We start from the raw sequence: 27,324 nt of genomic DNA, 5'->3' as shown, positions 1-27,324 counted from the left end.
CAATTGTTGCTCTCTTTCTTCCTTCGCTCTCTCAGCTGCCAACTTCTCTCGCTCCAACTCAGCTGCTTTTTCTTCCTTCGCTATCTCAGCTGCCAACCTCTCTCGCTCCAACTCAGCTGCTTTTTCTTCCTTGGCTCTCTCTTTTTCTTCTTTTTCCTTCTGGGTGACCCACTTCCGTAGTTCGGCGCCAGAAAGACCCATCTTCTCACCAAGAGCGACTAACTTTTCGAGATCTATAGTGTCTCGCCAATAAACCCTTGCCGCGTGCAAAAAATATCTGCCTAAATCAGTCTATCGGAACACTCTCCTGCACTCGTTAACGAGAACACTGCGCAACACGTAAAATCGTTCCGATAGCAGTATCAACAACTCGAGGCTCTTTCTCACTGCTTTGGACACACTGTGCACCAAAAGGTCCTAGTTGCGGACGCCAGATTGTCACAGGTCCCGTTAATTAGGGAGGCGATCGCCGGGCTAATTCCAAGGGCCGAAGTATCGGCCCCCCGAACCGCACCACGAAAGCGTGGACAATTTAGAAGTGGTCCTTTTTTGACGCGCCAGCGGACGCCGGCTGTGGCCCAAAGAACAAGTCAGAGCCGAGAGTTGATAAACAAAACAAAATTATATTCTCAATAATGGCAGATCAAAACAATACACAAGTATGCACACTCCACAATAGTTGAATACAATATGTCGCCAATCAAACAGCGTACTACACAATACATTCAGCCAAACTCGAAACAACGGACACAGACAACAATACGCACTACAATGCAGTCGCATGCATTGAACAACCGAGACACTTAAAGACTAAAGAGATAGAAAGCCTACTCAGTCCAAAGTTCTTGGAACAAAAGTCTTGATGATACTTCCGAGAATCACTCACTCAAAGTCCAGCGTTGTTGTCGTTCAGCTGCCCCCGAAGTTTCTCTTCCAGGAAACCTCGCGTCTTCAATTGGCCACTTTCCAAGCTTCAAACTTCTTCGCCGGAAACACGTCGGCCTCACACACGCAGCTGTTGCCACGCGTCTTCGCTCGATAGCGGTAAACACACACTCTTGCCTGAAGCTCGAGTCGTCACCTCTCAGGTGGAAATCATCTTCTCCTGCTTTGTCTCTACGGACAAAACCTTCGCCGACTACACGGCGGAATCCCTACGCGCTCTGGCGCTAACTTCCGTCTTCTCCTGATCTCTCGTCTCGGCTGCTCGATTAAATACCTTCCGCGCGAGATTCCAGAAAGTTCTCATCATTTCGTCGGCGCGATGCGCAGCGAAGGCTGGGAGAGGGCGAGACGGTTCGAAGGCCGTCCGCGACGGATGACTCAACCCATCACCACGCCCCTTTCCATCTAGAAATTTCCAGAGCTTGCTCGGCCGCCGATGTGGTATGAGGAGGTTCGTCGGCGAACCTACGCTTCCGAGAGGAGAGGCGCGAGCCCGGGGAGTCGTCGGATGTTTGTTTTCTTTTTTTATGGTGACCTCGCGGCATCACTGTGGCGCTTCGTCGCGAGAATTTGGCGGCGCGCCCTTTTTGAGAGCTCGTTTTGTGACACAAATATCAGGGCACATATAACAGGGCACATATATCAGGGCACATATATCAGGGCACGCAGGGCACAGTGATATATGTGCCCTGCGTGCCATGTGTAACCATTCACTCCGACGAAGGCAGGCCCACCTGCCAAAACGTTAGCAAAAATTGTGTTTTTTCGCACGTTTGTCGACCTCTTTTTCTACCGCATTTTCCACCGGATCCATTGAATTTCACCCCACCATATATATATATATATATATATATATATATATATATATATATATATATATATATATATATATATATATATATATATATATATATATATATATATATATATATATATATATATATATATATATATATATATATATATATATATATATATATATATATATATACTCGTTGTTTGGCTTATAGATGGCGCTGACTGTCGCTCCTACTTCTAAATTCACAGATAAACCCAAAAAGTGGATGGAGGGAGTGCCGCTGTAATAGCTCAGTGGTTAGAGCATCGAACGCGTAATTCGAAGGTCGTAGGTTCGATTCCTGCTTACAGTTGGTAATTTTTTCATCCACTTTTCTTTCTTCTTATTTACATTCCATTAATGTTAATAACTTCCCCTGTACATTCCTTGGCATTACTGTCTGTTATATCTCATTATTATTGTGTTAAAAACACGGAAAAACGAGCCCTTAGGTATACACTTCTTTCCCTTATTTTCATTGAACGAGGGTCTCGTACTGGCAGACTTGGTGTGTTTAGGTTGTATAAGAGGGACAACTAATCAGCTGCCCGCTCATAATAAGTTCACGTGCTACGTGACGCCAAACATGCGCATAAGAGTGTTTTCACACTCGTTGTTTGGCTTATAGATGGCGCTGACTGTCGCTCCTACTTCTAAATTCACAGATAAACCCAAAAAGTGGATGGAGGGAGTGCCGCTGTAATAGCTCAGTGGTTGGAGCATCGAACGCGTAATTCGAAGGTCGTAGGTTCGATTCCTGCTTACAGTTGGTAATTTTTTCATCCACTTTTCTTTCTTCTTATTTACATTCCATTAATGTTAATAACTTCCCCTGTACATTCCTTGGCATTACTGTCTGTTATATCTCATTATTATTGTGTTAAAAACACGGAAAAACGAGCCCTTAGGTATACACTTCTTTCCCTTATTTTCATTGAACGAGGGTCTCGTACTGGCAGACTTGGTGTGTTTAGGTTGTATAAGAGGGACAATTAATCAGCTGCCCGCTCATAATAAGTTCACGTGCTACGTGACGCCAAACATGCGCATAAGAGTGTTTTCACACTCGTTGTTTGGCTTATAGATGGCGCTGACTGTCGCTCCTACTTCTAAATTCACAGATAAACCCAAAAAGTGGATGGAGGGAGTGCCGCTGTAATAGCTCAGTGGTTAGAGCATCGAACGCGTAATTCGAAGGTCGTAGGTTCGATTCCTGCTTACAGTTGGTAATTTTTTCATCCACTTTTCTTTCTTCTTATTTACATTCCATTAATGTTAATAACTTCCCCTGTACATTCCTTGGCATTACTGTCTGTTATATCTCATTATTATTGTGTTAAAAACACGGAAAAACGAGCCCTTAGGTATACACTTCTTTCCCTTATATATATATATATATATATATATATATATATATATATATATATATATATATATATATATATATATATATATATATATAGACAGCGTAAGAGGTTCCTCTGACATGCTCAGATATTAAAATTAAAGTTTGAGCCAACCCTAACGCTTGACACAGGTGTTCGGTAGCAGGGCCGTAGCCGAAATTTGTTTCGGAGGGGATAGAGGGGGAGGTGTGCCTAAAGCGTGAAACAGACGATGCGACTTTGTATGCGATGTGGCACGGCGACGTGCAAACCAGAGTGATGACGTTTCGTGGCGTATCTTGACGTTTCATCGCATCGCACCGCCGCATCGCATGTCCGGCGTGCATCAAACCACGTAGACATTTTTGTCGCCGCGTCGTGCCGTTGCATGGCAGTGATAGCTCGAGGGACGTGTGTCGTCACGTCACTGGTGGTGCCATCTCCCTGCAGCCGCTCTGATCACCTGAATTGGCCGACGTCGCCACTTACGGCGGCGTAGTGAACGTCGAGCACATTTCGCTTGTGACGTGAAATAGTTCCGGATTGAAAAAAAATGTGCTGTTTGAAGTGTGCCCTTTCTGCAAGACAACGCCCGTTTTGAAACCACCAGCGAGATCGTGGACAGCGATGCAAGGCCATTTCGCAGGTGAACACAGCGACACCGGCGTCTCTGCGAGCCAGTTCGCTTCGCTTTTACCTTTGCTCTTCCCTTCGAGGGCGGGGAGATAGCTAATAGCACACGCTATAGTATTACATGCGAGTGTAAGAACCAAGCGCTCAATGATGAGCTCGCGTGAGAATGGCGCAGGCGACGGTCGGCGCCCACAATGCTATAACCTTGCCTTTCGCAGTCGTGAGTGACGGAGGGATGTTGCCGCTGTTGCGACGTGCTTGTCGTTCGCGAAGGCGTATAGTTTTATTCATTATTTTTTCATAGAACGAAGCGTGACTGTGCAAGTTGTTTGTTTTGTGCTTCATTACGAGGATACGAAGTAACGAACGTGCATGCCGATTTGCCGCATAGGGGTGGAGCCTGCCACCACTCGAAACGTAGTTCGTACGCTGCATGCCGAGTGATGCGACACCGCATACCGCATTGCATGAGACAGCGCACCGTCTGATTGATTGATTTGTGGGGTTTAACGTCCCAAAACCACCATATGATTATGAGAGACGCCGTAGTGGAGGGCTCCGGAAATTTCGACCACCTGGGGTTCTTTAACGTGCGCCCAAATCTGAGCACATGGGCCTACATTTGCGCCTCCATCGGAAATGCACCGTCTCTCTCACGCTTTATGTTCATGCGTGCGTTTATATATATATATATATATATATATATATATATATATATATATATATGGAGAGAGAGGAGGTTCACCCCTTACGCCTCCACCCAACCCGTGTGCACTGGCGGAGTTTTCGGGTTAATTTTGCATTTCACTGTACCACCTAATTTGATTTCAGAGGCTACGTAAAATGAAGTGCGCGGTAGAGATCCGCTCCGCCAGTATACCGCAATCATACCAGCTGCTCACAAGAAGATCGTCTGCTGTGTCAATTAACAGCTTCGATTACCTTTCATCAGTTATCACTAGAGTTATCGGTCCTTATTCTAAATGATAAATATGTTCCGACATTATATATATATGTCATACATAGATCTTGACTTCAAACAGAATAGTCGATTTTGTACCAGTGATAAGTTTTATAATATCTTCTTCTGAATGTTAGGAAAAGCGCAAGTCAGTGCTCGACCGCAAGTGCTTGCAACGAAACAAAAGTTGATAACAGAGGGTACTTTTGGCGCGAATTGGACGAGGGCATATAACACACAAGAACCGGACAGGCGCCGAATTATTGCTCGTGATTCAGACCAGGTTCACTGACAGCAGTTTTGGGATGAAACCGACGGAGTTTAAGAAAGGACGAACGTACGACAAGATTCTTGTCTCCTGTTCTTCTTTTCTTAGTCCCTACAGTTTTGCGAACGGTTATGTATAATGAACGCGAGGTATTTGCATAAGAGCCCTCATGAACAGTGAACACACACTCGTCTCTAGGTCGGTTTAAGTGCGCATATGTAACACCTCATCTTTTGTGGAATTCTGCCACACCAGGTGAACAGACATCAATGTCAAGACAGAATGCCACAACACCAATCTAGGCAATTATCATGTCAATTATAAGCAGAGGTACTTACTATCTCGCTAGTCCGTCGATTACGCATCTAGCACGTATAGGAGCTACTTTCCCCTGTCCACTATTCTTACAAGGCGAGGTCTGTCTACAGCACACTTCAGAGGTATAACGCAAGGAATGAAATGCAAATATGAAGTAAGAACAATGAGCATGTCTTAGGCTCTGAATTATAGCCCTTTATCTATTAGTTTTGAGAAGTTGGGGTGGCTCCACCTGGCGGGACGCCTGCGTCACGTCACGGCACGAACTTTTCGACGCTGACCGCGGCCAGCCTACTTAATGATGCGCTTGCTTCTTGCGCTCTTTCAGTATTTCCGTTTGCTTTCTGCTTGTCTCAAGCTGCAGATCAATGATGAAAACAGATTTGGTAATGGTCCTGGTGAAACAACGAAAGTTTACTTTTGCTTCGGCCCAATCGTGCGCTCGGTCGTAGGCAACTTGAAAGGGGTGAAAGGCATGTGTCACACTGCTTACTCCAATAATGGATTCGCTTTCTGGTCATGACAGCTGCACTTTATAGGGTGTGAAAAGCAAGAAAACGCTTCTTCTTAGATACAACAAACTTATTGACGCATAATCTTGTGATTTCGAGACGCAAAACACCAAATTTACATTATGAGGTTGAGTTGTTCATAAGGGATCTATTTAGGAGATAAAAGCGTTGCCCCTCTTCTAGGGTTATTTGTATTGCACTAATCCTCGTATCTATGAAAAGTGCTTTCACTAATGTGCCAAGCCCCACGCTCGCATGCAGCATCGAGTCTTGCAAAATATATTGAATGCGCTCGTCGTAGAATATCGCCACCGCTGTTATGTTTTTATCGCGTACTTGGTCACTGAACACGTTGTTTAGTTTCATGTGTTTCTCGTAATAATTTTGGAGCTTGACTTGCGTGGTAAAGCGCAACGTATTCACTGAATTGAAAATCTCCCAATTTCACTTTGGTTACTTTGGCCTACTATGTTTTAGCCCTGGAATCTATCCCCAGTAATCACGTAACACTACTTAGCTAATATTCTGAGCACCCATGTCTTGGTACACGGGACGAAAACAACGAGAGTCTTGCGGTTCTGCATCACCGTTTGGCACAGTAAACCTGCTGTGTTGCGAAATGTGCCAGAACGGAGCATCGAGGAGCGTGCGCGATACATGGGGAAGTCGACGAGGGGGAGATAGGACGCTCGAGAAAGAAATAGGTTGGGCTCCATGACGAACAAACGGGTCGTCTCCGTCGAACGTCTGCGGGCCAGTTATTTGTTAGATTTGTTGCCGATACCCGGGAGCAGGTAGCGTCGATCTAGATTGCATCGAGATGTTACATTGACGATACGTCATAATTGCCAGTCGTCACGAACAGTGCACTTGTTGAGAATCGGCTGTCGGACTTAATAGGACCTTGCACTATCCATCCAAAGGTGGTTTCGATCGCGGTTATACTTGCACTGATGCGATCGAGTTTGCCACTTGTCACTTGCCAATAGGCGTCCGATCCTATGAGAACACTGATCTCGTCCGGTTGCCACGTACTCGGTTGAAAGTGGTCAGCTGCATTGTGCACCCGTTCGAGAATTAGGTGCGAAATGTTGGAGTCGTGTGGTGGGCTTGTGACAGAGCAAATTTCAGGAATCGTTAACGCTTCTAAGGTAACTGTTTAATCGTTGAACTAGCTTCGAAGCCGCACGTTGACACGCTCGGTGCAGAGTTACCTTCGTGACTTTCCAAAAGTGACAAGGGAGAGCTATTCTTTTCCCACGATTGAGCACTGAAGCATCCTTGCCACGTCTGCACAAATGTTGGTGCGCTGACTGCCGCTGTCCAGCAGTACCCGCAGGAGGAGTCGGTGGTCTCCAGACTCTGCCCAAATTCGACCTGCCTTTAACAGTACGTGAGTGGACTCAATGTCAATGCATCTTGGCATAGAAGACTACAGCTCTATTACGAGGCTGCTACGAGTCACCGCATGGATCAAGCGCTTCGTCCGTAATGCATCGCGACACCTCCCATCAGTATCCGGACCTATCACGATGGAACAGGCTGAGCATTATTGGTTACAGACCATTCAAGAACAATCGTTTCCCAACGAAGTTCGTGCGCTGCGCAAGGGTCAGCCGTTACCTTCAACATCCCGTGTTCTTCGCCTTTGTACTTTCATGGATAATGACGGTCTTCTTCGTGTCGGTGGACGGCAGGACCAGCTTTGTGGTAATCACGACATACGTCATCCAATTCTCCTGGCAGATAATAAGCTCACCGTCCTTATCGTATCAGCGGCAGATGAGCGCACTATCCACGGAGGTGTTGAAGCAACGTTAACCAAGCTTCGAGAGCGCTTTTGGCTGCTGAAGGGACGTCACACTTTAAAAAAAAAAACATAGTTTCGAAAAGCATGAGTTGTAAACAATGGAAGGCAGCAGAAGTATCTGCACCAATGACCTCTCTACCTCGCGAGAGAATCAGTGAAGCAAGCCCATTCACCATTGTCGGGCTCGATTACTGTGTGCTTTTATACGTTAAACTAGCAAGTGGTTCATTTGGAGGCGGAAATGTTGTAGGCCCGTGTGCTCAGATTTGGGTGCACGTTAAAGAACCTCAGGTGGTCTAAATTTCCGGAGCCCTCCACTACGGCGTCTCTCATAATCATATAGTGGTTTTGGGACGTTAAACCCCACATATCAATCAAGCAAGTGGTTCATCAAAGTCCTACGTCCTTCTTTTTTCATGTGCAGTCACACGGGTGGTACATATGGAACTAACCTCCGACATGACTGCCGCAGCAACATTGCTCGCCATCCGCCGTTTCACCGACCAGCGCGGAGTTCCTTTGACGGTATACTCCAGGAACGCTGAAACCTCCCGCAGCTGCGCAAAAACATTTGCATCTACACTACCAGCGCTTCGGGAGTACGCGGCCGAACTACGCATACAGTGGAAGTTCATCGTAGAAAGCTCCATGTTGGGGTGGATGGTGGGAGTGTCTCATTCGCTCAACAAAAAAACTCATTGAAATGCTCGTTGGGACGCAGCAGCCCCGGCGTGGAAGCCCTCACAACTGTGCTGTGTGACAATGAAGCAGTAATCAATAGCAGACCACTCGAGAGTGAACCCGATGAGCTCCAGTCATTAACTCCCCCGCATTTATTGTTAGGAAAGCGCAGCATTTCCCTGCCACAACAAATTGATTTCTTGGAGCTTCCGACTACAGTTGACTTGAGCCGCTATTTTATCTGAGACATTCATTAGCTTATGTTAATTTGGCTCAGTCCCACTTGGTCACCCGAAACTAGTGACGTAACCAGGAAGTGGCACACGAGGCCCGTCTCCGGATACCGTTATGGCGTTGTCCCAGACAAATAACATGTCGTTATTCAGAGGCTGTGTACGCATACACTGCTACAGTGAATACCACTACAAGATTGCTTGCCGCACGATGCTGCAAGAAGAGCCGCTCGAAGTCCTGAAGTGCGGAACTACAAGGAAGGGAGAACAGAAGGAGCGAAGCACGTCAGTCCTCCCTTGTCTGCTCATATTACCCAAGAACTTAAACCAACTCGCTCATATTGTTTTGCTTACTGAGTTTGCTGCATATAGTGCGTACCGGTGTAGTGTGAGAACTTCGTGCTGGAGCTCAGCGCTTGCATTGTTCCTGAAGGCGTCCATGACAGCCACGATGTGGGTTGTGACGGCACCACTGCTATAGGCGGCGGTGCTGGGTAGAGAACTCGGCCATCTTGGAGAGCAATGCTGACAGCAGGTGTCCACGTGGGCTGGTATGAGCGCAGGTCTTCTATTGTTAGGATCAATCCTAGGAAGTTCAGTATAATGATATATTGTTGTTGAAACTTCACTGCATGGACGGTTATTTTCCAAAAGCTGCGAGTTATTGAGAACGCCCGCCAAGCGCGAGAACTAATTGAATAACTGAAAATTTGATATCTCTCGCAGGCTGAGTAAGTTTTGTGACCTGACATGTGACAGCATTCCACTTGTACTTATGCTATCGACATAGTAAAATAAGCGGTTAGCCTAATTCACAAACATTTTCAAGAAAGGACTAACAAAACAAGGAGCACCCAAAGTGCTCAGAAAAGTCTATTCACAAAGAAATACGCTGTGCACTTGTGCTGTGGTTGCACCATTTTTTTCGTTATTGTTGCTTTCTAGCAGAGGTCAACGTACTAACAAGTGACAGCGCGCCGTGATGTCCTGTACAGCTCTGCTGAAGATAACAACGCATTGTGTCACCAAGCCGAACTACTTTTATCACAAAAAGCGTAGCTGCATAATTTTCTTGCAGAAATAATTTGACGCCGAATATTTAAATGTGCTCCTATACCCAATAATACATACGATTCAGTTGTAAATTAAAGGCGGAAAATACGGTTGATCACCAACGGCAGAAATTTAGCTCTGAAAAAGTGTGCGGCTCAGCGCGTGCCCACTGGGCCTACTCCGGGTAGTCCTCCTAAAGGCCCTTGATTTTGGGCTATAAGTTCGCCTGGCCGAACACACCGCCACAATTCGGAGTCAGGCCATCTACTGACCAAGCAAGAGCTCCGGTGGGGCTAGCTTCTCGGCTCCAGTATCTCTTGGTCTCTGCAAGGACGCAGCGTAAACTTTCGTCTTTTTTTTATAAAACAATGGTTCTCACTAGATTTTTTCAGAAGTAGTCATACCTAGGACGGCAGGGGGAGGTATATCAACCTAATATCAAGTTTGTATATTATTTTTCGTACACTTGAAAGGATCAGAAAATAAAAAAAAATAATTATTAAACATAAAGGCATTATATTATCCCGAGGTCAGCTTACAAAAGCTGTAAGAAGATGGTTTGCTAAAAGGAAGACAAAGTATGCCTATTAGGTGATAGTCAGGCTTTTTTACAAGAGACACTGTCTCGTTCAAATTGACATAATCTTGACTTCTCTGCCCGAAAAATTGAGTATGGCCTATGTATCGGCAAGATCAAATAGACATTGTCGGAGCTCGAAGTAAGCATTTTCTTCAGAGGTCAATTCAACATACTCCTGTAAAACCTGTCTAAATGTAAAATCGTTATTAGTCAGCATATGAAAGGACAGAGGCAAGTTCACAATGGCCACGAGAGAACTTTGTGCCGTCTCATCCCATTACTTCGCTTTCTCCGACCTGAGGCCTGCCTAAAGGAGTACTTCACGATTTGAAGAAATTGCCTGAAGAATATTCCTCGTTTCCTTGGTATGCTGTGTCAATGCTCTCCACACGCTGTAGTCAGACAGCGCCTATAAATTTTTTCTTTTGATTAGTTAAACTGAGCTTCTCTGGAATACACATTATTATCCTGACGAGTTAATAGAGTTCTTGCCTTGGCGTGCTGTGCGTCCTGCACTCAGCCTAAATCGCAGAAATCACTGCCATGGGCACTGGACGTCTACCATAATCACATGTTGATTTTGGGGCGTTAAACCCCACATATCAATCTTAAGACAGAATATTGTAGAGGAATGATGACAGTGCAATAAACATATGACGAACTAAAGCCGGATGAAAGCTAAAAAACGGGGCAAACTATCTGCTCCGGTCCAAGAGACATCTACTTAGTGAGACGGTGTGACTTTCCAGTTATATTTTTATCAAAAAGGCCACTTTTTTCACCCTCACCTTCATGACACATTTCCCGCACAATCTCTTCTCCAAATGGGCCTTCGTAGAAATATTCCGCACCGCTGTGAGCTATGGCCTCCAGCGTACGTGCCAGGTCCTTCTGCACCAGCACTTCTCCCTGCTTCAGTGGACGACCACACTTGAAATTGCGAAATGGATTCCTGTGGTTGAGAAGTGGTGAAAATCAAACCAGCATCAATTCGCCTATGTATACTATCGCTAACTTTGCGTACTTGATAAGCGTATAAGCTTGCTGAAGGCTAAATATAAAAACAAGAAAGTGCCTCTGGGCGCATAATGCTCGAGGAAGAGGTTGATTAGTGTGTAGACCAGCTAACAAAAAGAGGTTGTGAACTACTTTTTCAAGTTGCCACTATCCACATTACTGGAGTTTATCGCCCTACTAATCAGTTTCCCACAAAAATTATCGTATTGGTCAAGAACCAGCAGAGCTTTAGGGATTATCTTTTCCACGCTTTGAGCGCTTTGTTCTTTCGTGCCGGGGAGCGAGTTAGATGCTACTATAAGAAGGTTGACGAGGGGTAAAGAAGTTATGTCAGCGTACATCACGACATTGAGCGTGCGTCGTGAATCACGATGGCTTTCTCCCAATGCGATTCCTGTGCTCACTAGTGCACCTACTGTGTAAATTTTATTAATAAGTTGATCAATACGAGTAAGGTATTTGATATAAGAAAGTCCAACAAGGGGAGAATTGAACATGTTCTAAACAACGGAGGAAGTGTCAAAGCGGTGAATAGCTAACTTGGGATGGGCAAAAACCGAATGTATGTACTAAGGGACAAGAAAGGCGAAGTAACTACCAATATAAATAGGGTAGCTAAAAATAGTGGAGGAGCTCTACAGATATCTGTGCAGTAGCCGAGAAAACTACGACCATACTGTAACCCAGATTACACCCCACCAGTCATGACAGAGGAAGTCAGGAAAGCCTTGGAGGGACAGCGATTGCACAGAAGCTGTAGTGCCCTCGTTTTCACGGCGCGCAAAGCAGAGAGCGTGGGACCGCAGACAGACAGAATAAACAAAAAAGTGCACTTGAACTGTTCATTTTGCAGCTATCGCAATAAAAACCGAGAAAATAGATTCTAAAAGAAGGTTATTTGTTATTATTATATGCTATTTACCATCGTGAATCACAAGGTCCATCAGGGCAAGCAAACATGTAAGCTGCTTCGAAGCACAAAGCATATGGTAAGTGGTGTCCCACAGCGAAACCTTCATCGGCCAAGCGAATGGCGTCTTCGAAGAGCTCTTTCCAAGGCAACCTGCCACACCAACGTTTGTGCAGCTCCGCGTAGCCACGTAGTTCTCCTGGCACTGCTATAGACAGCCCACCTATACAGGATATAGCAGAAAGGAAAAAACAAAACAAAAGTGCGAGTGACATATCTGTGCGTTTAAGCGTGTGAAGTCAGGTATTTAGTATTTGTTAGCGTTGTCGAGATAATGCTTATCTCTATGGGTGTTGGCGCTGAAATCCAACTTTTTTGTCCTTTTTTATATTTTCATATACAGCCAAAACCGCTCATCTGATGCAGCGTAGCATTCGGGCTATGCCCTTTTATTTACAGTTTATTTCCTAATACATGTTCACTGCAAAATTTAATTAAATTTCTGTTTTTCCCAGTGTTAACTATAATCGTCTCCTGCTCTTGGGAACTGCTGTTTTAAAATTTTTGAAACTGAGAGCTTCTTAAGGGTTGGCATCTCAAACTGGTCTACTGAGTAGATGTCCCAGTATTCCATTACAGCGTGCTGAGCAGTTTGCGGACTTACGTTGCAGCATATTCGCGACTCTCCTTGTTGCGATGATTCGCTCCCACATTGCATTGACATTAAACCAGCCAGAGCCCATTTTACCCCTTGTGTTACCATATAGGTTTTCTCCTCTGACACACTTTTTTTTTCTTCAAACCTGCGGTCTATTTCGGTTTATACTCTTTGCATGTAAATCACCAAGTCTTTTTTTTTGTCGTAAACAAATTGTGGTGCCGTCTTCAACTGTGTACGAGTGAGCTTGAAATCTCTTTCCGTTGAAAAGGAGAGGGCTCATATATATAAATATATATATATATATATTGTGACAACGCGAGATTGACGCGTCTTTTGCCCTCGGCCAAAGACACTCACGCTGCTTCGTTGTCCTCACCATTGGCACATACGCGTGGCAATATATATATATATATATATATATATATATATATATATATATAGTAGTGAAGCAAGCTGTCTCTCGAATTGAAATGAACACGTGAATATGAATTTTATACAAATAACAGTAAAAGCTCGGTAAATCCAACTAGAAGCCAGGGGCGAAGGTAAAAATGTTTTTCAGGAGGGGAAGGGGGTATGGGCCTGGTGGGAGTCCCTTCTTCTCATCTCTCTTCATGAAAGTTGATTAACAGTGATCAAAATGTGTTGAAGAACCAAACCGAACCGAGTTTACTAAAGATAAAAGTAAAACACCGAAACAACAGCATTTTCTGACAGATAACGACTCGGGTGCTGCACTGAAGTTCTTGGGCAAGCTGCAAACGATGTTGACGGGGTCGTGACAGAGAAAGCACAAGCAGATTCAAATTACTGATTACTTGCAATTTAGATTGTGTCTTGAAGTGTCTGAACCATAATTAGGGTCGTATATTTCCACATTCAGGCTGGCAGCTAGCATGAATGCATGTCTATGCTTGTTTGTGGCATATGATTGGCTGATCAACTAGTTCTGTTTGCTGTTAGAGCTTCACGGAGTTAATTCACGAAAAGACATGCCGCAAGCGTGTAGTAGTGCCTCATTCACGACAACGCGTCCAGTGGTGGCTTTTTGTGTTCTGCCAGCGCAGTGTGGTGCCATGTCCGTTCATTTGAGCTCAAACCCGCTTATTTTACCTCCGATTAATTGAAACAATCTTGCAGCCCACTTCCAGTGCAAACTAATGAGCCTTTATTATATTATTTTGGGTAATTTTCGGGTATTTATATATTGTGCTAATCTATCACATTAAAATGGGTATTTTGAAAAGGCTTTTCTTTAAAAGTAACTCGGGATGGTAAGGGTTATAGACGTTAGAGCTCTCAGCAATTAACCAAGCTGTAAGGCAGATAATCAATTTATTGGCTTCATCTAGAACCTCAGGTCATCATCATCATCATCATCATCATTATCATTATCATCATCATCATCAGCCTGACTACGTCCACTGCAGGACAAAGGCCTCTCCCATGTTCCACCAGTTAACCCGGTCCTGTGCTTGCTGCTGCCAATTTATACCTGCAAACTTCCTAATCTCATCTGCCCACCTAACCTTCTGTCTCCCCCTGACCCGCTTCCCTTCTCTGGGAACCTCAGGTACGGCAATACAATGTTCTATTTCAAAGCCTATTTACCTAAAGAAGCTGGCAAAATGCACGCGCCTTTTGTATTACAGCCGACTCTTAATGCGCAATTGAGCACATGAAGATTGGCAGGTAACGTGAAGGGACCAAGGTGAACCATCTAACTAGTTCACGAGCCGGTAGCAAAGCGCTCAGGTGCCTCGTGAAGAAGTATGATGTGCCACCAAGCTTAGTAGAACAGGACTGTTATGCATCATGTGCAGCGTCTCGAAGAAATGCATGCAATTAGTATGACTATACCTGTTTTCCTCTATAGGCTGTGCCATACAAACCCAGCAATAGCTATAAATTATATTGATAAGAGAAAGAGAGAGAGAATGAGGTTTAGTGAAAGTCATGGAGTTTAACCAGACGAAAATTTCCAGCGCACTCGGAAAAGGGAGCGCTGGATTGCAGTAGCTCAGTTCGGCTTATCATTATTGATAAAGTTGCAGTTACAGTTTCCCCGCATAAGGCACCACTGCCACAAAAAATAATAATAAAGATCTACTTCAGTGTTTGTCAATGGCAGCTGTTGTTCTGCATATGAAAAACTGAAAGAGGGAGGGGGGGTCAAGCTCCTTCTTAAAGAATGGAGAGGGGACCAACCCCCTCTCTGCCCTTCCCCGACTTTAAGCCGTACGTCATGTTTGTATAACCGAATATTTTATCGCGAGCATGACAACTAATAAGCAGACGAAAACACACTACCGTATACTGAACAATAATTTATATACTATGGTCACAATGTAATTCCAATTCAGTACAGTATCTCTCATGACAGCCTCAGAAACGCGCCCACATGTACGCAATTATACATTCAGACTGTGCGTGTGTAGGAAGAGTTACAATAGGAGTGTAATTTTATGCATCACCCATGAGAGAGAGCGTTGCGTTTTCAACGAACATGTCCATGGTCGCAGATTTGGGAGCCACCTCGCGGGATGTTAGTGACAAGGCCCGTCTTTGACGCCTGCGTAGAAGCGAACGCGAGGAAGATCGTTCCGTTATTGCTGTCTCTCCACTTGATAGTGCGAGCCCATTTTTTGTTACAATGAAGAACAATGAAAGTTTATTCAATGTCTAACAAACGAAAGCTGCCGGATAGTAGTCAAGGTATTTTACGCCTTAATCGATTACTATGAAGGGGCGGAAAAACGTTGACGACAATCAGGATAATTTTGTGTCATGGTACGCATGTAGTATTACTCGAAAAATAAACACAACGAAAGGCTGTCATGCCCTCATTCCGAAACCGTAAAGAAGTGTCTGGGCAAGCATGCAGGTTATTACCAAAAAATAAAAAATAGGTCAATCAATCAATCAATCAACCAATCAATCAATCAATCAATCAATCAATCAATCAATCAATCAATCAATCAATCAATCAATGATATTTTGTTGCGTCTTAGAAATGTACTGGAAATTTGTACTGTACTGTATTAGTACTGTAAGCCTTGCTGCAAGCAGTACCTCCACACTTGTGTTGCGATAGGGGTTTGAAGTGTTGTGATAGGGGTTTGTTCTTAACAGGAAAAAAAAGAAATAAACTGTAAACAACTCTGTAAGAACATTTATTCTGCGAATTATTGAACGACAATTGTTTGGTAGCACGAATAGATTCTCCTAAGAGAGAGACCAAAAAAAAAAAACAAGCTACATTGCGTCGACGGCTTTTGACAGCAAGCTATAAAAAATCCATATATGCCTGCCTGCTGGAAAAGCTTTAATTATTAAAGAATTTTTTTCATTGTTTGCACAAAACGAGTCCCTCCGCAAGACTTGAATTCTTAACGTAACGAGAATCCCAATAACAGCACGCCTTTTGTATAGGTACATTATGTTTGCAAATTTTTGTCAGGTGTCCTTGCAGGATCAAGAGCACGTGATCAAATGGTCCATAAAGTCGAAACAGACGCAAAAATGCATCGCATGTGGAGTTCTTAAAACAAATAGATAGTGATCAGCCACAGACATGAAGTCGACAATCTGAACACTTATACACATTACGCCACACAAGTGCCTATAGATGCAACTAAACGCGCGACGTACCCTACCTTGAGTAATGGGTTGCGATGAATCCGCCTCCTATGCCCATAAAGTGGGGAAGCACAACGCCCATGCAAAGCAAGGGAGCCAAAGCTGCGTCCGCCATGTTGCCTCCCTTGCTTTGTATTTTCCTGCAGAGGCAAATAAGGCATGTGACATATTCTCTCCAATAAGATGGCAACCTTCAAATATAAAAATTTCGATCTTGAATGAATGAGTGTTACGATTTCAGTTGTTATAAGCTCAGCAAAAGTGTTTGCACGTATTATACAGAAAATTAATGGCACATTTCTCTAACTTGATACACCATCAAGAAAAAATTTCACCATATACCGCTAAAAAGAATCAAGCCTGTAGATGCGAAGCAGTGGGCGCTAACGCTGGCGGCGGCGTTGACGCTGGAACTCATCTCGGCGTTGCGCAGGAGAAAAACCTGGGGAGGCGCAGAGCACGCAGTGATGAAACGGTGTCTCCTACTGGAAGGTGCCAATCGCGGCTGATGGGCAATGAGAGACAGAAGACTCCGATTTGACAAATGAAGCCAAAGTCCGCTTTTAGTTAACGCGCACGCTGCGAATTTCTATTGTTCGACAACGCACAGGAGAAATCTTCCACGGGAACATACCTTGGAGGTCAGGGTTCAGTGCTTAATACGGCGTGCCCAGTGAACGGTGGGCTGCGCGAGCAGTCAGTTTTTTTAATAAAAAAACTCACTAGCAGGCGCTACTTGTGTGGGCCTTGAGAGGTGAGAGAGGGGACGTGTAGAACAGGAGAGAAAAGGAAGGCACGTGCATGCACATGGGACGCAGGAAGAGATACCTTGAGGAGAGAGAGGGGAGCATAAAGGAGGAGAGAGGAGGAAAGGGACGAGCATGCGCAGTGGAGCGCAGACGCCACCGGATCAAACTCGCTCATAAGAAGCTTCGCATCTATGAGCGAGTAGAAAAGAATAAAAAATGGCATATCCCGCGTACAGTGGGAATCGATGATATGCGAAGCACGAATGAGAAATGTTTATATGCCACTTTAAAATCACCACAACGGTACGAGGTGGAGGCAAATGATGCCGTACATGACTTTGGTGTCATGGTTATAATGTTTGGTTGTGTCGTCTACCTTCGCCTTCTATTCACGTCACGTGATACCAAGTTTAGTATATGTGGAGTTAGCAAAACGGCCGAGAGCGCATAATGAAGGGTCCAATATACTCCAATGTAGCGGTGATGCGCGCGCACGCTCTACGCAGCGATGCAACGTTAGCAAGGTGCGCGCACTCTATAGTCTGACGCCAGGCGCGAACAGCATCCGTCGGCGTGGCCCGACAGCAACCAGTGCGAAAAGCGACATGCTGCATTTCGCGCTGATGCGTTACCAAGACAACCCTGCGTCTCCCTTTTTTCGTGACGGAGGGACGCCGGACGCGCTGAAACGCGCATGCGTCAAAGAAACGCAGCGAGGCGCGTGCCTGCGGGTATATGGCAGGACCGGTGGCTGGCGTGGCAAGGCCAGCGTGACACGACGAAATGAACGCCGGCGAGCACACGCACCCCGTCACTTCGAAATGTATTGGCGCCTTGACTGTGGCATGTAGTCATGTTCTCCCATAACACGCATCTCATGATTATCATGTTTGCACCAGTTATCCATTGGAGTGACGTAATACCAAGTTTGGCATATGTAAAGCTAACGAAACGGCCGCGAGTGATTCATCAGTGTGGCATGCAATCATGTTGCATGACACGCATGTCGTGACTATCATGTTTGGTTGTGTAACTTACCTATGGTCGTCCGTTCGCGTCACGTAATGCCGAGTTTTCTACATGTGAAGCTAGTGAAATGGCCGCGTGCGCATCATAAGTGCAGCATGTGGTCATGTTGTTACATGACACGCATCTCATGTCCATCATGTTTGTACCAGTATAATACCTTCATCATCCATTCACGTCCCGTAATACCAAATTTGGTGTAGGTGAAGCTAGCGAAACAGCCGCCAGCGCATCCTGAGCGTGGCATGTAGTCATGTTGTTGCATTACACGCATCTCATGATTTTCATGTTTGTACCAGTCATTTACCTTCGTCATCCATTGGCGTCACGTAATACCAAGTTTGGAATATGTGAAGCTAACGAAACGGCCGCGAGCGATTCATCAGTGTGGCATGTAATCATGTTGCATGACACGCATGTCGTGATTATCATGTTTGGTTGTGTCTCTTACCTATGGTCGTCCGTTCGCGTCTCGTAATACCGAGTTTTCTACATGTGAAGCTAGTGAAATGGCCGCGTGCGCATCATGAGTGCAGCATGTGGTGATGTTGTTACATGACACGCATCTCATGTCTATCATGTTTGCACCAGTATCATACCTTCATCATCCATTCACGTCCCGTAATACCAAATTTGGTATAGGTGAAGCTAGCGAAACAGCCGCCAGCGCATCATGAGCGTGGCATGTAGTCATGTTGTTGCATTACACGCATCTCATGATTTTCGTGTTTGCACCAGTCACATACCCTCCTCATCCATTGGCGTCACGTAATAGCTAATTCGGCATATGTGAAGCTAGCGAAACGGCCACGAGCGCATCAGCAGTGTGGCATGTAGTCATGTTGTTACAAGACACGCGCCTCATGTTCATCATGTTTGCACCAGTATCATACCTTTGTCATCCATTCACGTCCCATAATACCAAATCTGGTATAGGTGAAGCTAGCGAAACGGTCACCAGCGCATCATGAGCGTGGCATGTAGTCATGTTGTTACATGACACGCATATCAAGATTATCATGTTTGCACCAGTCACACACCTTCGTCGCCCCGCCGCGGTGGTCTAGTGGCTAAGGTACTCGGCTGCTGACCCGCAGGGCGCGGGTTCGAGTCCCGGCTGCGGCGGCTGCATTTCCGATGGAGGCGGAAATGTTGTAGGCCCGTGTGCTCAGATTTGGGTGCACGTTAAAGAACCCCAGGTGGTCTAAATTTCCGGAGCCCTCCACTACGGCATCTCTCATAATCATATAGTGGTTTTGGGACGTTAAACCCCACATATCAATCAATCAATCAATCACACCTTTGTCATCCATTCAAGCACTGTAATACCAAACTTGGTTTATGTGACGCTATCGAAACGGGCGCATAATGAGCGCGGCATGTAGTCATGTTGTTACATGACACGCATGTCATGATTTTTATGTTAGGGTCTCTCGCTTGTGTTCGCCATGCAATCATGCCATACCATACCAGTTTTGCAACATGCCACGTGAACGAAACCACAAAAAGAGCTGCAGGGCCATGAAATGTAAATCATGACATTCATGGCATACATGTCATGATTTTCATATCATGACTAGTCAAATAGGTTCTTTATACAGTCATGTTCTGGCATACCAAGTTTGATATTGATACCATTATCGAAACGGCCAGGAGAAATCAATGTCGTAGGTGGATAGATAGATAGATAGATAGATAGATGCGCTGAAAGTCGCCGAAGTTCGCTAAGGAATGCTACGCATTTAAAAGTTGAAGCCAAGTTTTAGTGTTCGGTGCACGCAGATTCTGATACGGTATCAGAAGTTTAGCCAAAGCCAAGAAATGTGTGGGAAATGCACCTACATAAGAGTCACCGCCCCTTTTTGGCGACTACGGATACGTTGATCGGGAAAACAAGTTAAGCGTGTTCGCATATGAGATTCGGAAGCTGTTTGCAGCTTTTAATTGTTGTCCCTAGGGAGAAATATAAGCGATACTTATCCTTTTTTATTCTCACACTTACTCTTTGTGTCTTGTGTTTTTCGTGGTAAACTTGAAGAAATGGGGGCTTCTAATAACTTTCTCTAAAACCGTTTGCAGGAGGTATAGTGTGGGAACGACTTAGTGCAACTATCGTTCGTTAAAAACGCGTGTAATCGTGCGGAGGATTAATGATGAAATAACTTTATTGAATATCCAGCGAATGGAAGGCCCGGGCCTGGGGCTGCCTAGATGGCCGCTTGAAGCTGTTGCTCCAGCGCTGCCTTCAGGGCTCGCTAGACGGCCCAAAGTGTGTCCGTGAGTTCTGAGATCTGCAGTGCGGCCAACCACCACGCCCGCAGATCTTCGGAGGAGACGGTCATTTGATATTGGTATACTCGACATCCCCACAACATGTGTTGAAGGGTGGCTCTACAAGATTTGCACAGCTTGCATGTGTCGCTCTTGTATATGGCAGGGTAGAAAGTCTTTAATTGCATGGGATTGGGGTAGCTTTCTGTCCGTACCCACCTCCAACCAACGGACTCTGCTCTGTAGAGCTCAGAGTGATGTGGTGGATAAACTCGCCCCTGCATTTGGTAGTATTTGGCTATATCACTGAATGTGGTTAATCGATCCTTTTCTCTCCATATCCCCTCCTGCACGTTCACCTGACCTGTAGTAGTCACTCCTTGCTCAGCTCGGCGAGTAAGACCTCGAGCCTCGCAATGTGCTACTTCATCGGGATCGACTGCGGAAGCGTCTGGAACTAAATGCGCTGGAAACCAGAGTGGTTGTCTGTCATTCTTTTCCACAGAGCTTCAAAAATGTTTATTCAGCTCAAATGAAAACGCTAGACACAGAGTAATGGTGCAAAATTTCGTCTTGTGCGATGTCGTTTTAGTGATTAGTGAAGTTGTCTCAAGTCTGCAATTAGTGCTAACTTGGTACGGCCTTTTATTGCACTGCCTATCCGTGCTATGCACGCATGCCTTTGAATCGGATGTATAGTCGGCACGTGCATCCTTGCGATTTCCTGTTTTCATTGTTAGCGAATATTCGCTCCGTACATGCTGACATACGCACTCTACCACGGTTGTGATTTTTATGATAATTTGCACGAACAGCCTCAAAGAGTCCGAGTTCAAAAAACGATAAGCTGGTGTTTTCAAAGCGAAAGGTTTGAAGAGGCACTGACACGTTTTTCGAAGATGAGTTTATTCTGCCGTACCAATGTTATACATACAAAGACGGTTCTATTTTTGAAGCCCACAAATTGATGATATTTTATTTTAACTCTATAGTGAACTTTGCCAAGGCACACATATACCGACATAGACATTAGCCTGCCGTCAGGCTACAGTACTACTTACTCTGATGACTTCACGCAGCATTATTTGTGACGACTTCCGGTACGAAACATCCGAATTGGTTGTTTGTGCGTCACCAACGGAGCCACGGTGCGGAGAAATTGTGCAAACATCGCAATAATTTGATCGAGCTCTCGACGATAAGCACATACCGTGTTGTGACGTCAGGGTACTGTATAGGAAGCGAAACAAACGCTTAAAAACATACTACAAATGAGGGCGCACTCATGCTTAGCAGTATGGGCTCTTGGCTTTTGAGGGCTTAACTTTTCGTTTTGACGCAAGAAAACGGCAGATGACATTTCTCATGTCAGTTCTCTTTTATTGACTATGTTGGCGCTCCTCCGCATTCGCTTGGCTTCAGCAAAATTGTGCAAAATATTGCGAGGCCCGCAATATCTAGCACGCTATCAATGACCTTCTTCATGTGATCATCTCCGTGATCACCCCACATCATGACATCCTCATATGACGTTAACATTACGCCATCATGACTTCACACGATCGCACTACTAAACGTGACTTCACATGATGACGTTGTCATTTGACATCATCGACGGGTAAAACGTGGGCCTATATCGGAAACGATGCAATACGTATGAGTGAGGGGCAGAGCGCTTGCAGTGGCTGCGATCCCGTGGTTATTACAACGCTAGCTGGGTTACGTGCAGGAAGCTTTGGGGATGATGGTGGAGAGGGGACAAGAATCAATACGCGATTAAGAATAAACAAAAATGACTTTCACTTTCGCATAGTCTTTGGTAAAAGCGTAAATGACTACGTGGCCGTCGTTTAATTTCTGTGGCCATAGAAATGTTTGCCATGATGGGGGCTTTTCCCAAGAAAGACACTTACGAAATAATACATTTATGGTGCAAAGTGTCAAAAAATATATGGTAATCAGGCATGCCTTAATGATCAACTTGATATTATTTCAGCCTTCTGGCATTTGTAGATAGATAGATTGATATGTAGAATTTAACGTCGCAAAACCACCATATGATTATGAGAGACGCCGTAGTGGAGGTCTCCAGAAATTTCGACCACCTAGGGCTGTTTAACGTGTACCCAAATCTGAGCACACGGGCCTACAGCATTTGCGCCTCCATTGGAAATGTTTCTGGCATTTATAACTAACTACTAGTGGTTATCACCAGCCACCCATGAGTAATGACCTCCTGGCAGCTTTTGCCGCCGCCATGGCAGCTACTTAACCACAATGGAGTAGCCTTATTCTTTTTCTAAATATGGGGTACTATTTGGTCTTGCTTGGTCGTTCATCCATAGATCTGATGTGGCGTGATCAAATCTGATGTGATGTGGCGTGACAGCACCCCAAATACTGGCTGTCAATGTTGAAAATTGGGTCGAAATAAAACGAGCATGGCCTGAAGTAACCAACAGAAATAACTAGAAATCATCGGAGTAATTAGCGTATCTTTAAACGTGCTTCGGGAACATGCAGCTGACTGGCGCAGCGCGGAGTGTCACCACCTCGCCAAGCGAACGATTGCACCTTGCATCGGCGTTGCACCCGAAAGCGGAAACAACCTGATAAAACTCGCTGCAGACCACACGTGCGACACGCGTCTCAACTGCCGTAATAGGCAGGAAGTCGATAAAGCACTGCAAAATAAAAAAGATATGCACATATCGCACACCGACTTTGTGAGCCTACCTAGCAAGATCACACTCGTACGTTACATGCTTACATCAAGCGTTTACGTCATCGACGGTCTGGTGAATAGAGAAGCGGGAACTCTACGAACGGGAATCGCTGGGTGCCCGTGAAACGCACGTCCTCTGGTTTCTCAGTAGGGGAGATGCCTTTAGTGCATAAATTAGAAATGCGCCAATCGCTACGTTAGAACATCATTCCTTTACTCAGTATTATTTCTTTAGCCTTTTACCTTCCTTCCTCACAACGCTGCACCATGCCTGCTTGAGGCCCGACAAAACAAGCATCACTTCTTTTTCGTTCCCTACTACTGAGAGTACTGCTAAGCCGAACGCCATACACGGAAGGTATACACTACTGAAAACTACGAAGAGGGCGCCGAAATAAATACGGGATCGACTCCGCGCTCAATTGACTTTACCAATTGGAGGGCACAGAGAGAGAAAGAAAAGCGGCATGAAGAGATGAGGCTCTGTTATTCAAGATATGATCTATCGGTGGAGAAATTACGTGTCGTAATTTTTTATACTGGGAACGGCACACGGTAACGTAATTTTGCATGGGTCCTTCGCATCATTACCGCACGTATTAAACTCGTCGTGGTTCTTTTTTTCGATATTGCATAATTAAATACCTGTTCCAGACTCTTATAAACGAGCTGAAATGAAGCTTCGAATGTAGCCAACAGGTCAATATTTCGAATGTTAGAGCCGTGGAGAAAAACACAAAGTACTTTCCTCAGACTTCCTGCACACTATAGTTTACTGCACTGCTGCTCGAAAGTGTCATATAGATCAAACATTTATGCGCATGGTACATCATAAATATGGTCAGAATGGAAGTAATCAAATCTAAATTTTTATACTAATTACGTACCTGATTAGAAAAGAAATCATGAACATAATTTGTAAGAATCATTCGACTCGTCACTGTTTTCATGAAAAAATATGGCAAAAGGTACGGTTGTTGAGTAATAAAAATGAAAGGTTGGTTCTTGCTATTGTCTTCGCAAATGAACATTTTTCACGGATAACGTCTCGTTAGTTAAGATCAAGATTGCAAGTAGAACAAGTTGTTACAAGTCATTCACTATTATACTTAACACGAACACGAGACACAAGACTTTCGCCGGTCCTGTATCTGGGCGTTTGTGTTTTGGGCCTCAATGAATGACTCGTTCGTTACCTCGGCACCGATGCACGCAACCCAGCTTCCGAAGAGACGGCCCAATGAGTGAAATTTCCCAGTACGGAAGAGGCCTCGTACTGGAGATTGCATATTTTGGAGCGATCTTCCTGGGCGTCATCGTACTTGAGCGCTAAAGCAGCGAGCGCGAGGAACGTGGCTCTGATCACCATAATGAGGCCTCGGAACCAACTTAACCGAAAGCACACGTACTGTGGAGTTACTGCGTTGCAGATTTAATGCCCAGCTGGGAGGCTATTGACATTGTACTTGTTTGTCAGAAGTCTTCGTATCAGCTGTTATACGTTTTTTTTTAAGTTTTAACTGAGGCCAAGGTGTCGTTGCTGATCGCTCGGCTAGCGGAAGCGACTCGCACGATCGTGAAATTTTTGGCGTGCACATTTTTCACTAGTTCATTTGTGAAACACATACATCAAAATGCGAAGACAATGCAAAAGAGTAAAGGATCAACGAAAACTTCTTGTTGAGGCTCTGCAAACAATAATGATGCACGGGAATTTCTCTCATCTGACAAAATACAACCAATATTATTTATAGAAGCAAAGGGCCCTTTCTACAAGTCTCCCCCTTTTTTTAGAGTAGTAAAGAGATTACCATATCGAAGAGTGTACACTACAAAAAAGTCATATCTAGCTAAAGGGATATTCCCCTAGAGATTGACACGGGTCGAAAATTGGATAGTTTAGATTTGATTATTTTATATTTTGTGCACATACCACCAAGTAGCTCGAAAGTGCACCTCCTTTTTACATTGACTGCATAGTTAATCATTGAACTTATTTTGTACTGAGGAACCAATTTGGTCTCTTGTCATTTTTGAAAGTTAACGACAGTATAAAAACACAAATATGAACTTGATGAAGGTGATTTTTTTTCTAATAATTGTACGCGTAACGAAGAGTTAAGCAGTATTGTTTGAAGCTTGTATGCTGAAGCAAAGTGTTTCAGAGAAATATCAGAACAGGTGACATTTTTTAAAAGTTGATTAACTTGAGATTTTTTTTCTCCTAAGATAAATCAGCTAGTGTTTTATAGCTTGGTTACTTATTATAGCATAATGTTTTCAATTTTTCATGTCAATGTCGTTGCTGTACCTCAAACACATAACTTTATAAATGGCACCAAACTTTCCATTTCGTCGACAGTAATGCCTATTGAAAAGTCAATACTAAAAAAAAAAACTAACTTCAGTTTTTTATAAAATCTCGCGAAAAATTTCTCACGGATGTTAGATAAAGAATATTCAAAAACATATGACATTATTTTATTTGCAGCGACAATAATATGGGTGGAAGTTTCAGCTTTTCGACCATGCACTTAAGCGATAAACGCATGAGAAATCGGGCTAAAAAGTGGTATCGAGCTTCTGAGTCGTTTGAACAAGACCATATTTACAGAGAAAAGGCAGATTTGGTAAACCGGAATCACCGTTTTGAGCACGCCCTTCTGAAATACCCTGTTTCAAGTCGAGGCTTGAGACACCCGAATTTTCGGCACCAGTTTCTCACCTCAGTTAAGTGAGGCAGCTGATACAGTCATCTGTTTCTGACGTTTGGTTCAAAACACTCAAGTGAGAATAGGCTCGCGAGAGACACCACCGAATCATGACGAATATTGAGATTTAGTAACGCTGCTGCCGCCTCCTTAACCTGAACACGGTTTAGCCTTTCCTTCCCCGGTCGCCTGCACAACAATTTCATGCGCGCCCCCTCTTGTAGGCAATGTGTGATATCATAGGGCTTTCACTATGGGAAACGGTAAGAAATTTGTAATTTTAACGGAACATGATTTGGTAAAGCCCAGCAAAGCACGCTACTTCACACACAGAGTGGCAAGCTAGGGAGTGATTAGGCCAGCGTCTGAAATGATGTTGTAGATGACCATATGGCTGAAAGAAGTCAGAATGCTCCATGCAAAAGAAGATTACCTAGAGATCATTTGTTATTTCAAAATTGTTTTAGTGCACATTTTTGCCACGTTTGCAGGCCTATGTTTTCCGTGCGTTTGGTCAACCTCGCCTAACGATACAAATTATGGTCGTGTTTTGTTAGTGTCAAGCACTGCTGTATGTCATCTAAAAAATTTCACCCTTTTGAGCGCACCATGGCTTTTGTTCGATGCATTCCTCAGCTTAAGAGGGGATACGGGAAGCGGTCATTCGAAGTGTTCATGTTCTAGCTTTCCGTGGTCCTATGCTGGTGTTAGAGTATTTTAATATATCGCATTGTCTGCAAATATGTACGGGCTGCCTTAGAACGTGTCATTATGTATTGCTCCTCCGGCATTAAAGGTGAGCTCGTCAGAAATGCATGCGCCTTTACAAAACTTTATCCCTCATTGTGCTAATCTGCTTCTCCTCTGTAAATATTGTCTTGTTAAAATGACTCAGAAGCCCAATAACACTTTTCTAGCCCGATGTCTCATGCGTTTATCGCCTAAGTGCATGCTCAAAGAGCTGGAACTTCCACCCGTAACATTGTCGCTGCAAATAAAATAACGCGAATTAAAAAAATATTTTTCTATCTTTTGTGAGGAACGTTTTACGAGATTTTAGGAAAAATCGAAGATGTTTTTTTAATATTGATTTTTCAATATTAAAAAAAATCGCTGTCGACAAATTCACTGTCGACAAATTTGAAAGCTTGAGACCATTTATGAAATTGTGTGTTTGAGTTACAGCCACGGTATTGACAAGCTACTTTGTAAACATTATGTTGTACTAGGTCACTAAGTTATGGAAAACTGGCTTGTTTAGCTTAGGAGGAAAAAAACTCAAATGAAGCAACTTTTAAGAAATGTCACCTGTTCAGATATTTCTCCGAAACACTTTGATTCAGCATACAAGCTTCAAACAATGCTGCTTCACTCTTAATTACACGTACACTTACTGAA

General features: G+C 44.3%; 1 long non-coding RNA gene and 2 other non-coding genes across 5 annotated transcripts in view; all 3 read left to right on the top strand.

Moving 5' to 3' along the window:
• The first annotated feature begins 2,023 nt into the window (after positions 1-2,023).
• TRNAT-CGU (transfer RNA threonine (anticodon CGU)) lies at positions 2,024-2,096 on the top strand. Its single transcript has one exon. It is a non-coding gene; the product is annotated as a tRNA-Thr (tRNA).
• Positions 2,097-2,935: 839 nt separating this feature from the next.
• Positions 2,936-3,008, top strand: TRNAT-CGU (transfer RNA threonine (anticodon CGU)). Its single transcript has one exon. It is a non-coding gene; the product is annotated as a tRNA-Thr (tRNA).
• Positions 3,009-3,609: 601 nt separating this feature from the next.
• The window catches only part of LOC142803783 (uncharacterized), a 99,987-nt gene continuing 76,272 nt past the window's right edge, over positions 3,610-27,324 (top strand). The window contains exons 1-2 of one of the 3 annotated variants that reach the window (XR_012894285.1): positions 3,610-3,814; positions 14,236-14,378. This is a non-coding gene — a long non-coding RNA (uncharacterized LOC142803783). Of the gene's footprint in view, positions 3,815-14,201; positions 14,379-27,324 lie in introns of those variants that run through there. The other 2 variants (XR_012894286.1, XR_012894284.1) reach the window with 2 other exon arrangements.

This window comes from Rhipicephalus microplus, chromosome 3 (assembly GCF_043290135.1).
Source record: "Rhipicephalus microplus isolate Deutch F79 chromosome 3, USDA_Rmic, whole genome shotgun sequence".
Lineage (NCBI taxonomy): Eukaryota > Metazoa > Arthropoda > Arachnida > Ixodida > Ixodidae > Rhipicephalus > Rhipicephalus microplus.
The sequence above is the reverse complement of the archived record's forward strand: the minus strand, read 5'-3'. Positions and strand labels throughout refer to the sequence as shown.